Genomic DNA, 10,529 nt, shown 5'->3' with positions numbered 1-10,529 from the left:
TTGATTTGCCCAGGCTTTCCCTTTTCCAGAGCCTCCAAAGTCCGCTTGGCTGAGGGCATGACTAAAGTGGTGGCCTTCTTTTTTTATCCCGTTTGTCCCGTTCTGCCTGCTCCTCCTGATTTCTGTTATAAAAAAACCGAGTTTGCCAAGTTCATTAGGGTTTCTAAGTTTTTCTCCGGGCCTAAGGCGAACTTTTGAAGTTTTTTCTAATGTCTGCAGGTGACTGAGTGATAAACTTATCCTTTAAGATTAGTTGGCCTTCAACAGAGTCAGGTGACAGAGAGGTATGCTTCCCCAATGTCTCCCTTAGTCTTTCCAGAAAGGCAGTAGGATTTTCTTCCTTTCCCTGTGTTATAGTGGACATCATTGAATAATTTATAGGCTTCTTCCTAGTTTTCCTTAGTCCTTTTAGCACGCAAGTTAGCAAATGTCTGCGGCACCAATCTCCATGTTCTGATTCTGTGTCCCAATGAGGGTGTACACTGGGAACTGCCTGCTGGCCTGTGGGGAATTGTTCTCTTTCCTCTGTTGTCATCCTATCATTGACCTGACTGAGACACCAGAGATGGCCAAACTCTCAGGGCTGCAGTTATGGCGGCACTTCTCTCATTTGGGGCTAGTGTCTGATTTAGCAGTAACATTTTATCTCTCCACATCAGATCAAAGGATTGTCCTAACCATTGTAAAACATCAATATAGCCATGAGGGTTATCTGAGAATTTACCTAGGTCTATTTTAATTAGCTTCACGTCTGAGGGGGAAAAAGGTACACACACTCTGGGCCAATGTCTCCCCCTCCCATCACTTGGAAGGGGCATAATCGGGGAATATTGGCATTCTTGGGTTCATTGTTTACCCCTTTGTCTATCTCTTTTTGGACCGTTTGGGTTGAAGGGGGGTCCTTATTAGTTGGGGAAGGAGCCAGGGGAATGTTGGGGCAGGGAGGTAGACACTGAGGGCTTCCTGCAGGGCATAAATTACACTTTTTACATAATTGAGTTGTCTCTAATGAAAACAAAGTTTGCACATATGGCACTTCACTACATTTGCCCTCCTTTCTACAAAAGAGGTCTAGCTGTAAGATGGTGTTATAATTTACACTTCCCTCAGGAGGCCAGGTTTCTCCTCCTTGAAGAGGATATTGTGACCAGGCAGTACTGCAGAAGAATATAACCTGCTTCTTTCTTAGCATCTCAGGGTCAAATTGGTCCCAATTCTCCAGAATACATCTTAGGAGCTTTTTTGCCTTGGGGGAAATATTTCCCATCACTTTGGAGAATCCTGTATGGGCCACCAAATATTAACAGACGGTCTTTGTTCTTAGAGCTCCCAAGATGGTGGTGGGCCACTCCCAAGATGGCAGCAACCCTGTTCTCTGGCCTGGGGTTCTTGGCCTCATGGATACCAAGGAATGGAACCTTGGGCCATGCAATGAGGTTATAGCTCTATTAGAAGCCGTGGGTCACGGAAGAGAACTGTGGAACCCAGCAACTAGTGTTCAGCTCGATTAAGACAAACCTGGGCACTTAGCTGTGCAGGAATAATGGCTAGCCTTTAGTCCACTGGGAGCAGCAATGGGCGTCTCACTGGGTCAGGAGTGCAGCGGACACCCTGCTGGATCCCAAGGGGTGGAAGTCAATGACAGGTCTGTGACAGCGGCAAACAGCAGTGGTGAACAGTGAGCGAAAGCTCAGCTTGAGCTGTAACAAAAGCAGACCAGAAGAGTGTGCAGTTGCAAGATTTAATAGAGTAAAAACAGAGCTTCCATACAATGGGACGGGACCCAAAGGGGGTTGCCCACATACTTAAATTTTAAAAAGCTATGTGCATTGACATGAACATTTTAGTATTACGCATAATACAAAAAATTAAAGACAACCCAAATTGCAACAATTATGAAACAATCAAGCCGATTATTCTACTAAGCCCAGCTTAGTAGAATGTGATGCAGTCATTTAAAATTATAATGCTTAGACATCTGTAACACTTTGGGAAAGTGTTTAGAATGCACTAAACAAAAATCTAAATACCTGCTTATAAAGTGTGATATATTTGAATCCCAGCTCTACCATTTACCAGCTGTAAGGTGTTGCAAATATTACTTAATCTCTGTGCCTCAGTTTTTCAGTTTGTAAAATAGAAAAAGTAATAATACCTACCTAGTAATGTTGGTGTACAGATTAAATGAGTCATTGTACATAAAACTGCTTAGAAAACTCACACATAATAAGTGCTATGTGAATGTTTCTGATTCTTTGTCATTAGAATATTTCCCATCATATCATTATCATAACCTTTATAATAAATAAAATTTAGAATTTAAAAATCCCCTTCTTAGATATTGTTGCTAAAACATATTTCATATTCTTTAAGAATAACCCACAGTAGGCTGGTGGTGAAGGGTGGCTCAAAACCCTCCCTGATAATTTGAAACAATAGGTCTGCCCTCACCTAAGCTTGTGGTTGAAATTTACACTATGTGAGGGTTCTGGAGCATGGAGCCTAAGAAAATAGCATAAACATGGAACAGTATGAAATAAGATCTATGGTGAGAAAAAAAAAGTAAGATACAAAACAGTGCAGGTAATAGAGTGCCACTGATGTAAAAGGTAATAACAGCCATGTACATATATGTTGCATGTGCACAGACCATCTTACCTAAAAATGTGTCCCAGGCTCAGTCTTTGATCCTCACCTCTCCTCTAGTGATACTCACTCTATTAGTGATCTCACCCAGCCTCAAGGCTTGTTGATCACTTTAAACTGGTTGCTCTCAAATTTATACTTCTGGCCCAGACCTCTCTCCCACATCCCAGCCTCGGATATTCAACAGCCAACTCAAAATCTCTACTTAGATGCATGAGACGTCTAAAATCCAAAACTTTTCTTATATCCTCTCAAGCCTATTCCTCCACATCCTTCCCCATTTTCACTGACAGTAAATCCATCCTTCCAGCTGCTTGGTTCTAAACCCTTAGAGTCATCCTTGAGTCTATGCTTGCTCTCACATCCCACATCCAATTCATTAGGAAAGACCATTGGATCTATCTTCAAGATATGTCGGGAATCCTACAGCATTACACTTTCTCCATGGCCACCACCCTGGACAAAATCATCATCATAAGAATTTCTGTGTATTGCAAATTTTGAAACACCATATTTTCCTGCTACCTCAACATCCCCATGAATAGACTGGGAGCATTCCACCCAGGCTACCAGGTGAGCCTATGTGATAATATTGACGCAAGACATAAGTTCTCCTTCTTGCTCTTCCAAGACTGTGACCAGTGATATTCAAATACACCAGTGAAATCACCTTGCAACTTTTCTTATATACTCTACCCTAACCCCGAATTACTTGGCCCAGTGTCCTCATTCTTTCACCTCTCCCCACTGCTTGGCTGAGCTTATTCCTTTGGTGCCGTTCCTGTGTGACCCTCTTGTGGTGTGCAGTGACTCTACCTCTCTAGGACCTGTGAGGATAACAAACTATGCTTTCCTAAGCCTCGTTTGTGTCCCTTTTTGTAGCCTCCTCAAACTGATCATCTCGTGAAAGAATATAAGACAATCTGCATCACTGCACCAACTTCTCACGGGTCTCCCTGCTTCTACCTTTGTTCCCCCCACCACACTCACACACTGTAATTTAAATTTAGAAGCCAGAGTGAGCCTTTAAAAACAGAAGATCATGGCTGGGGGCGGTGGGTCACACCTGTAATCTCAGCACTTTGGGAGGCCGAGGCAGGCAGATCACTTGAGGTCAGGAGTTTGAGACCAGCCTGGCCAACACGGTGAAACCCTGTCTCTACTAATAATACAAAAATTAGCTGGGCATGGTGGTGCATGCCTGTAATCCCAGCTACTTGGGAGGCTGAGGCAGGAGAATCACTTGAACCCAGGAGGCAGAGGTTGCAGTGACCCGAGATTGTGCCACTGCACTCTAGCCTGGGTAATACAGCAAGACTCCATCTCAAAAAATATATATATATATAAAAATATATATATAAATATATATATATAAAAATATATATATATATATAAAATTATGCCACTGTTTGGCTCAAATTCCTGCAATGGCTTCCAGTGTCACCCAAAGTAAGAGCCAAAGTCCTCCCAATGGCTTACAAGAGTTTGTCTGATCTGTGCCCCTGTACCTCTAGATACTTCACTACTCCCCATTCCTGCCCTCCACTGCAGCGCATTAGGCTCCTTGCTATTTTGTGAGCATGCCAGGCATGTTCCTTCCTTATACCCCTTGGTCTAGCTGTTCCCTTGGCCTGGAACATGCATCCCCACTTAGCCACTTGCTAACGAGTTGCCTTTTAAAGTCTTTGATCAAGTCTCATCAAGTCAAGGAGACTTACCATGAGGATATCATGTATTAAAGCAGCTGGTCCCTGGCCCCAGCACTCTTATTCTTCTAACACTGCTTTACTTGTTCCATTCACCTATCACTCTGACTGTAAATCATATTATACAATTTACTCATTGGTTGTGTTTGCTATCTATTTTCTGCCCCCCTCCCAGTGTATATATATATATATATACACACACACACTCCCCTAGAAGGTAAACTTTCTGGAAACAGGAATTTTTGTCTGTTTTTTTCATTGATGTATCCCAACTTGCTAGAACAAGGCCTAGAACATAGACACTCAGCATTTGTTAAATAAATGAAGAAAAGAATAAGAAACTGCCAACAGCAATTCCATCTGGGAGGGTAAACTGTGTGAATGGAGTACAGAGATGGGAAGAAACCTCTTTCACCTTGCAACTTACATTAACTATTCAAAATAATCAATAAAAAAATCAAAATATCTAAAACACACACAAAAAATGAATGTAGTCCTAGGTTGGTGATACTTCCTTAAAATCTAGTATAAGTAAACAAAGCCACTCTTATGGATGACTTGATCTGGATCTCACAGTATTCCCATAGGTAAAAACCTGCTGAAGATGAGCTCGCAATCCAACATTACAGAACACAAAATCAAAAGTCTGCCATATGTAAATTTTATGACTAAATAGTCTCCATAAACTTCAGATAACATACAATCACATAGAAACCACTATATATGACTGTAGATACTTTCAAAAGAATTGAGATATAAGAAGAAAATAAGACACTGAAAAAATATTTTAAAGATTAAAAATGGAAACTTTTAGAAATGTAAAATGCTGTTATCAAAATTTTAAGCACTCAATGATATGTTAAACAGCAGATTTGACACTCTTTCCAGACACTCTGTAAACACATCTGAAGAACTAATCAACAAGGCAGCATAAAGTGACAAAGATATAGAAAATGTGAACATTCCAAAAGTAGAAAACAGAAAACATGAAAAAGAAAAATTTTTCAAGTAGATAATTGTTGAGAATTGTACAAAATTAATGAAATCCAATAATTCAGATTTCAAAAGTATAAAAATTCCTGAGCAAGATAAACAAAAATAAATTCATATCTAGATATATCATAGTTACTCTGTAGAATACCAGTTAAAAAGAAATTTTAAAAGCAAACAATAAGTAAATATACATTACTAAGAAAGAAGTAACAAATCAACAGCAGATTTCTTATTAACAATAACAGGGCCGGGCGCGGTGGCTCACGCTTGTAATCCCAGCACTTTGGGAGGCCGAGGCGGGCGGATCACGAGGTCAGGAGATCGAGACCACGGTGAAACCCCGTCTCTACTAAAAAATACAAAAAAAGTTAGCCGGGCGTGGTGGCGGGCGCCTGTAGTCCCAGCTACTCGGAGAGGCTGAGGCAGGAGAATGGCATGAACCCGGGAGGCGGAGCTTGCAGTGAGCCGAGATTGCGCCACTGCACTCCAGCCTGGGCGACAGAGCGAGACTCCGTCTCAAAAAAAAAAAAAAAAAAAAAAAACAATAACAGAAGATGGAAGGCTACTGAATAATATCTTCAAAAGTCATAAAACAAAAAACCATGTACATCCAACTCTCATTCAAAAATTAGGGTGAGGCTAGGTGCCATGGCTCACACCAGTAATCCCAACACTTTAGGAGACCAAGGCAGGAGAATCACTTGAGCCCAGAAATTAAAGATTGTCTTGGGCCACATGGCAAGACTCCATCTCTACAAAAAACTTTACAAAAAAAATTTATCTGAGCATAGTGGTGCTTAGCTGTAGTCCCAGCTACTTGGGAGGCTGAAGTGGGAGAACATTTGAGCCTGAGAGGTTGAAGCTGCAGTGAACCAAGATTGCACCACTACACTCCAGCCTGGGTGACAGAGCAAGACTCTACCTCAAAAAAAAAAAAAAAAAATTAGAATGAAATAAAGACATTTTTGGAAAAGTGAAGACAAAAGTGTTTAGCTAATAGATCTTTAAAGAAAACATTAATAGTGGATATCTTTGGAAAGAAGGAACTGGAAAGCAAAATAAATTAAATGTAAAAAGAAATGATGAGTACAGAAATTAATAAATGTCTAATGAAAACTTTGTCTAATACAATAATAATAAGTAATGAGAATTATAAAACTAAGATAGAACTAACCAACTGGACAATAATAATATGTAAATTTGTGGTGGACAGTAATTGAAGTTAAAGCATTCCTAGAACCTCGTATTGTTTCACAGGAAGATATGTAGAGACATTAATAAACATGATTTTATTAAGTTAATAAATGATAAAATATGAACTACTGAAAAATGGAAACAGGATTCTGATTAATGAAATTTACAAATCTCTCAGAGGAAAAGAAAGACAAGAAAGGACCAAAATAAAATAGAACAGAAAAAAGAACAATGTGGTTTTTAAAATTTCTAGCTGAAATTTGTATTGTACAAAAAAATTTTAACTTAGTTTTTTATTTTTTAGTTTTAGATCCAGGGGGTATATGTGCAGGTTTGTTACATAGGTTTATTGCATGATGTTGAAGTTTGAGCTTCTAATGATCTCATCCCCCAAGTAGTGAACATAGTACCCAATAAGTAGTTTTTTATCCCATGCACCTCTCCCAACTCTCCCCATTTTTGGAATCCCCTGTGTTTATTGTTCCCATCCTTGTGTCCATATGTACCCAATGTTTAACTTTTACTTATAAGTGATAACAACATGCAGTATTTGATTTTCTGCTTCTGCATTAATTTGCCTAGGATAATGGCCTCCAACTGCATCCATGTTGCTGCAAAGGATATGATTTCATTCTTTTTTATGGTGGCTGTGTGGTGTTCCACAGTGTACAAGTACCACATTGTCTTTATCCAATCCACCATCGAAGAGAACCTGTCTTTGTTATGGTAAATGGTGCTGCAATAAACATACAAGTGCAAATTTCTTTTTGGTAGAACAATTTTATTTTCCTTTGGGTATATACCCAATAATGTGATTGCTGGGGTAAATGGTAATTCCATTTTTAGTTCTTTGAGAAATCTCCAAACTGCTTTCCACAACGGCTAAACTAATTTGCATTCCCACCAACAGTGTATAAGCTTTCCCTTTTCTCTGTAACCTCAACAGCATCTGTTATTTTTTGACTTTTTAGTAACAGCCATTCTGACTGGTATTGGGGAACCTTCCCCCAATAGTCATGTAGGTTCTTTTATATTTTCCCTAAGTGCTGGCTGGCCTGAGAAATAAAGGGACAGAGTACAAAAGAGAGAAATTTTAAAGCAGGGTGTCCAGGGGAGACATCACATGTTGGCAGGTTCCGTGATGCCCCCTGAGCCTTAAAACCAGCAAGTTTTTATTAGTGATTTTCAAAAGGGGAGGGAGTGTACAAATAGGGTGTGGGTCACAGAGATCCCATGCTTCACAAGGTAATAAAATATCACAAGGCAAATGGAGGCAGGGCGAGATCACAGGACCACAGGACTGGGGCGAAATTAAAATTGCTAATGAAGTTTCAGGCACACGTTGTCATTGATAACCCTGTCAGGAGACAGGGTTTGACAGTAGACAACTGGTCTGACTAAAATTTATTAGGTGGGAATTTCCTCATCCTAATAAGCCTGGGAGTGCTACGGGAGACTGGGGCTTATTTCATCCCTACAGCTTTGACCATAAAAGACGGCTGCCCCCTGAAGCAGCCATTTTGGGGGCCTACCCTCAGGGATGCATTCTCTTTCTCAGGGAAGTTCCTTGCTGAGAAAAAGAATTCAGCGATATTTCTCCCATTTGCTTTTGAAAGAAGAGAAATATGGCTCTGTTCCACCCAGCTCACCATTGGTCAGAGTTTAAGGTTATCTCTCTTGTTCCCTGAACATTGCTGTTATCCTGTTCTTTTTTCAAGGTGCCCAGATTTCATATTGTTCAAACACACATGCTCTACAAACAATCTGTGCATTAACGCAATCATCACAGGGTCCTGAGGCAACATACATCCTCCTCAGCTTAAGAAGATGATGGGACTAAGAGATTAAAGTAAAGACAGGCATAGGAAATCACAAGGGTATTGATTGGGGAAGTGATAAGTGTCCATGAAATCTTCACAATTTATGTTCAGAGATTGCAGTAAAGACAGGTGTAAGAAATTATAGAAGTATTAATTTGGGGAACTAATAAATGTCCATGAAATCTTCACAATTTATGTTCTTCTGCCATGGCTTCAGCCGGTCCCTCCATTCAGGGTTCCTGACTTCCCACAACAGACTGTATGAGATGGTATCTCATTGAGGTTTCAATTTGCATTTCTCTGATGATTAGTGATTTTGAGCATTTTTTCACATGTTTGTTGGTCACTTATAAGTCTTCTTTTGAGAGGTGTCTGTTCTTGTCCTTTGTCTACTTTTTAATGGGGTTATTTGGCTTTTCCTTGTTTATTTTTTAAGTTCTCTATAGATTCTGGATATTAGTCCTTTGTCAGATTTATAGTTTGCAAATATTTTCTCCTGTTCTATAGGTTGTCTCTTTACTCTGTTGATAGTTTCTTCTGCTGTGCAGTAGCTCTTTCGTTTAATTAGGTCCCAATTTTCAATTTTTTGTTTTGTTGCATTGGCTTTTGAAGACTTAGTCATAAATTCTTTGCCTAGGCCAATGTCTAGAAGAGTATTTCCTAGGTTGTCTTCTAGGATTTTTTATAGCTTGAGGTCTTACATTTAAGTCTTTAATCCATCCTAACTTTTGTATAAGGTGAGAGGTAGGGGCACAATTTCATTGTTCTGCATATGGTTAGACAGCAATATTATATTTTATCAATTCTGACATGATTATTTTTAGACAGAATAGTATAATGAATTCACGTGTAATATTTTCCAGCTTCAACAATGATCACATTTTGCCATCTTTGTTTCATCTAATTCCTGTCACCTTTTTTGAAAAATTTTTGAAATTGTTTTAAGGCAAACACAGGCATCATATTATGTCATTTGTCAATACTTCAGAATGTAACACCAACAATGCTAACAAAAGGACTTTTCAAAACAAACCACCACATCATTATCTCAAATAGCAAAATTAACAAAAATCCTTCAATATTTTTAAATACTCAATCTGTGTTCAGTTCTCCCTAAATGTCTTAAAACGTTTTTCTTGCCAGGTGTGGTGATACATGCCTGTAATCCCAGCTATTTGGGAGACCGAGGCAGGAGGATGGCTTGAGCCCAGGAGTTCAAGGCTGTAGTGAGCTAGGATCACACCAATGCACTCCAGCCTGGGTGACAAAGTGAGACATTGCCTCGAAAATAAATAAATAAATATTCTGCCTGATTGTCAGGGGGCTTAAAAAATAATAATAAAAATAAATAAAACTTAAATGTAAAACCTTAAAATTATTTTTTAAAAATCCTTGAAGCAAACCCATGAAACACCATTCTAGACATAGGCCCTGGCAAACATTTCATGATGAAAATGCAAAAAGCAATTGCAACAAAAACAAAATTTGACAAATATTACCTAATTAAAGAGCCTTTGCACAGGAAAAGAAACTATTAACGAAGTAAACAGACAACCCACAGAATGGGAGAAAATATTTGCAAACTTGCATCTGATACAGGTCTAATATCCAGAATCTATAAGGGACTTAGTCAAATTAACAAGCCAAAAACAAACCATAACATCATTAAAACAAGTAGCTGGCATTAAAAGTGGGTACCACCACACCCAGTATAAAAAACGTTTTGAGACATTTAGGGAAAATTAAACACAGATTGGGTATTAAAAATATTGAAGCATTTTTGATAATTTTGCTATTTGAAATAATGATGTAGTGGTCTGTGCTTGTTAATTTGCTTAACCCCGTTAAAAATTGGGCAAAGGACATGAATAGACACTTTTCAAAAGAAGACATACAAGCGACCAAAAAGCATGTGAAAAAATGTCCAACATTACTAATCATTAGAGAAATGGAAATCAAAATCACAATGAGATACCATCTCACACCAGTCAGGATGGCAACTATCAAAAAGTTGAAAAAATAACAGATGATGGCAGGGTTGCAGAGAAAAGGGAAAGTTTATACAGTGCTGGTGGGAATGTAAATTCAGCCAGTGTGGAAAGCAGTTTAGCAATTTCTCAAAGACATTAAAACAGAACTATCATTCAACCCAGCAATTATTGAGTATATA

This window comes from Symphalangus syndactylus, chromosome 7 (genome assembly GCF_028878055.3).
Source record: "Symphalangus syndactylus isolate Jambi chromosome 7, NHGRI_mSymSyn1-v2.1_pri, whole genome shotgun sequence".
Classification (NCBI taxonomy): domain Eukaryota; kingdom Metazoa; phylum Chordata; class Mammalia; order Primates; family Hylobatidae; genus Symphalangus; species Symphalangus syndactylus.
This window is presented reverse-complemented; position numbering follows the sequence as displayed.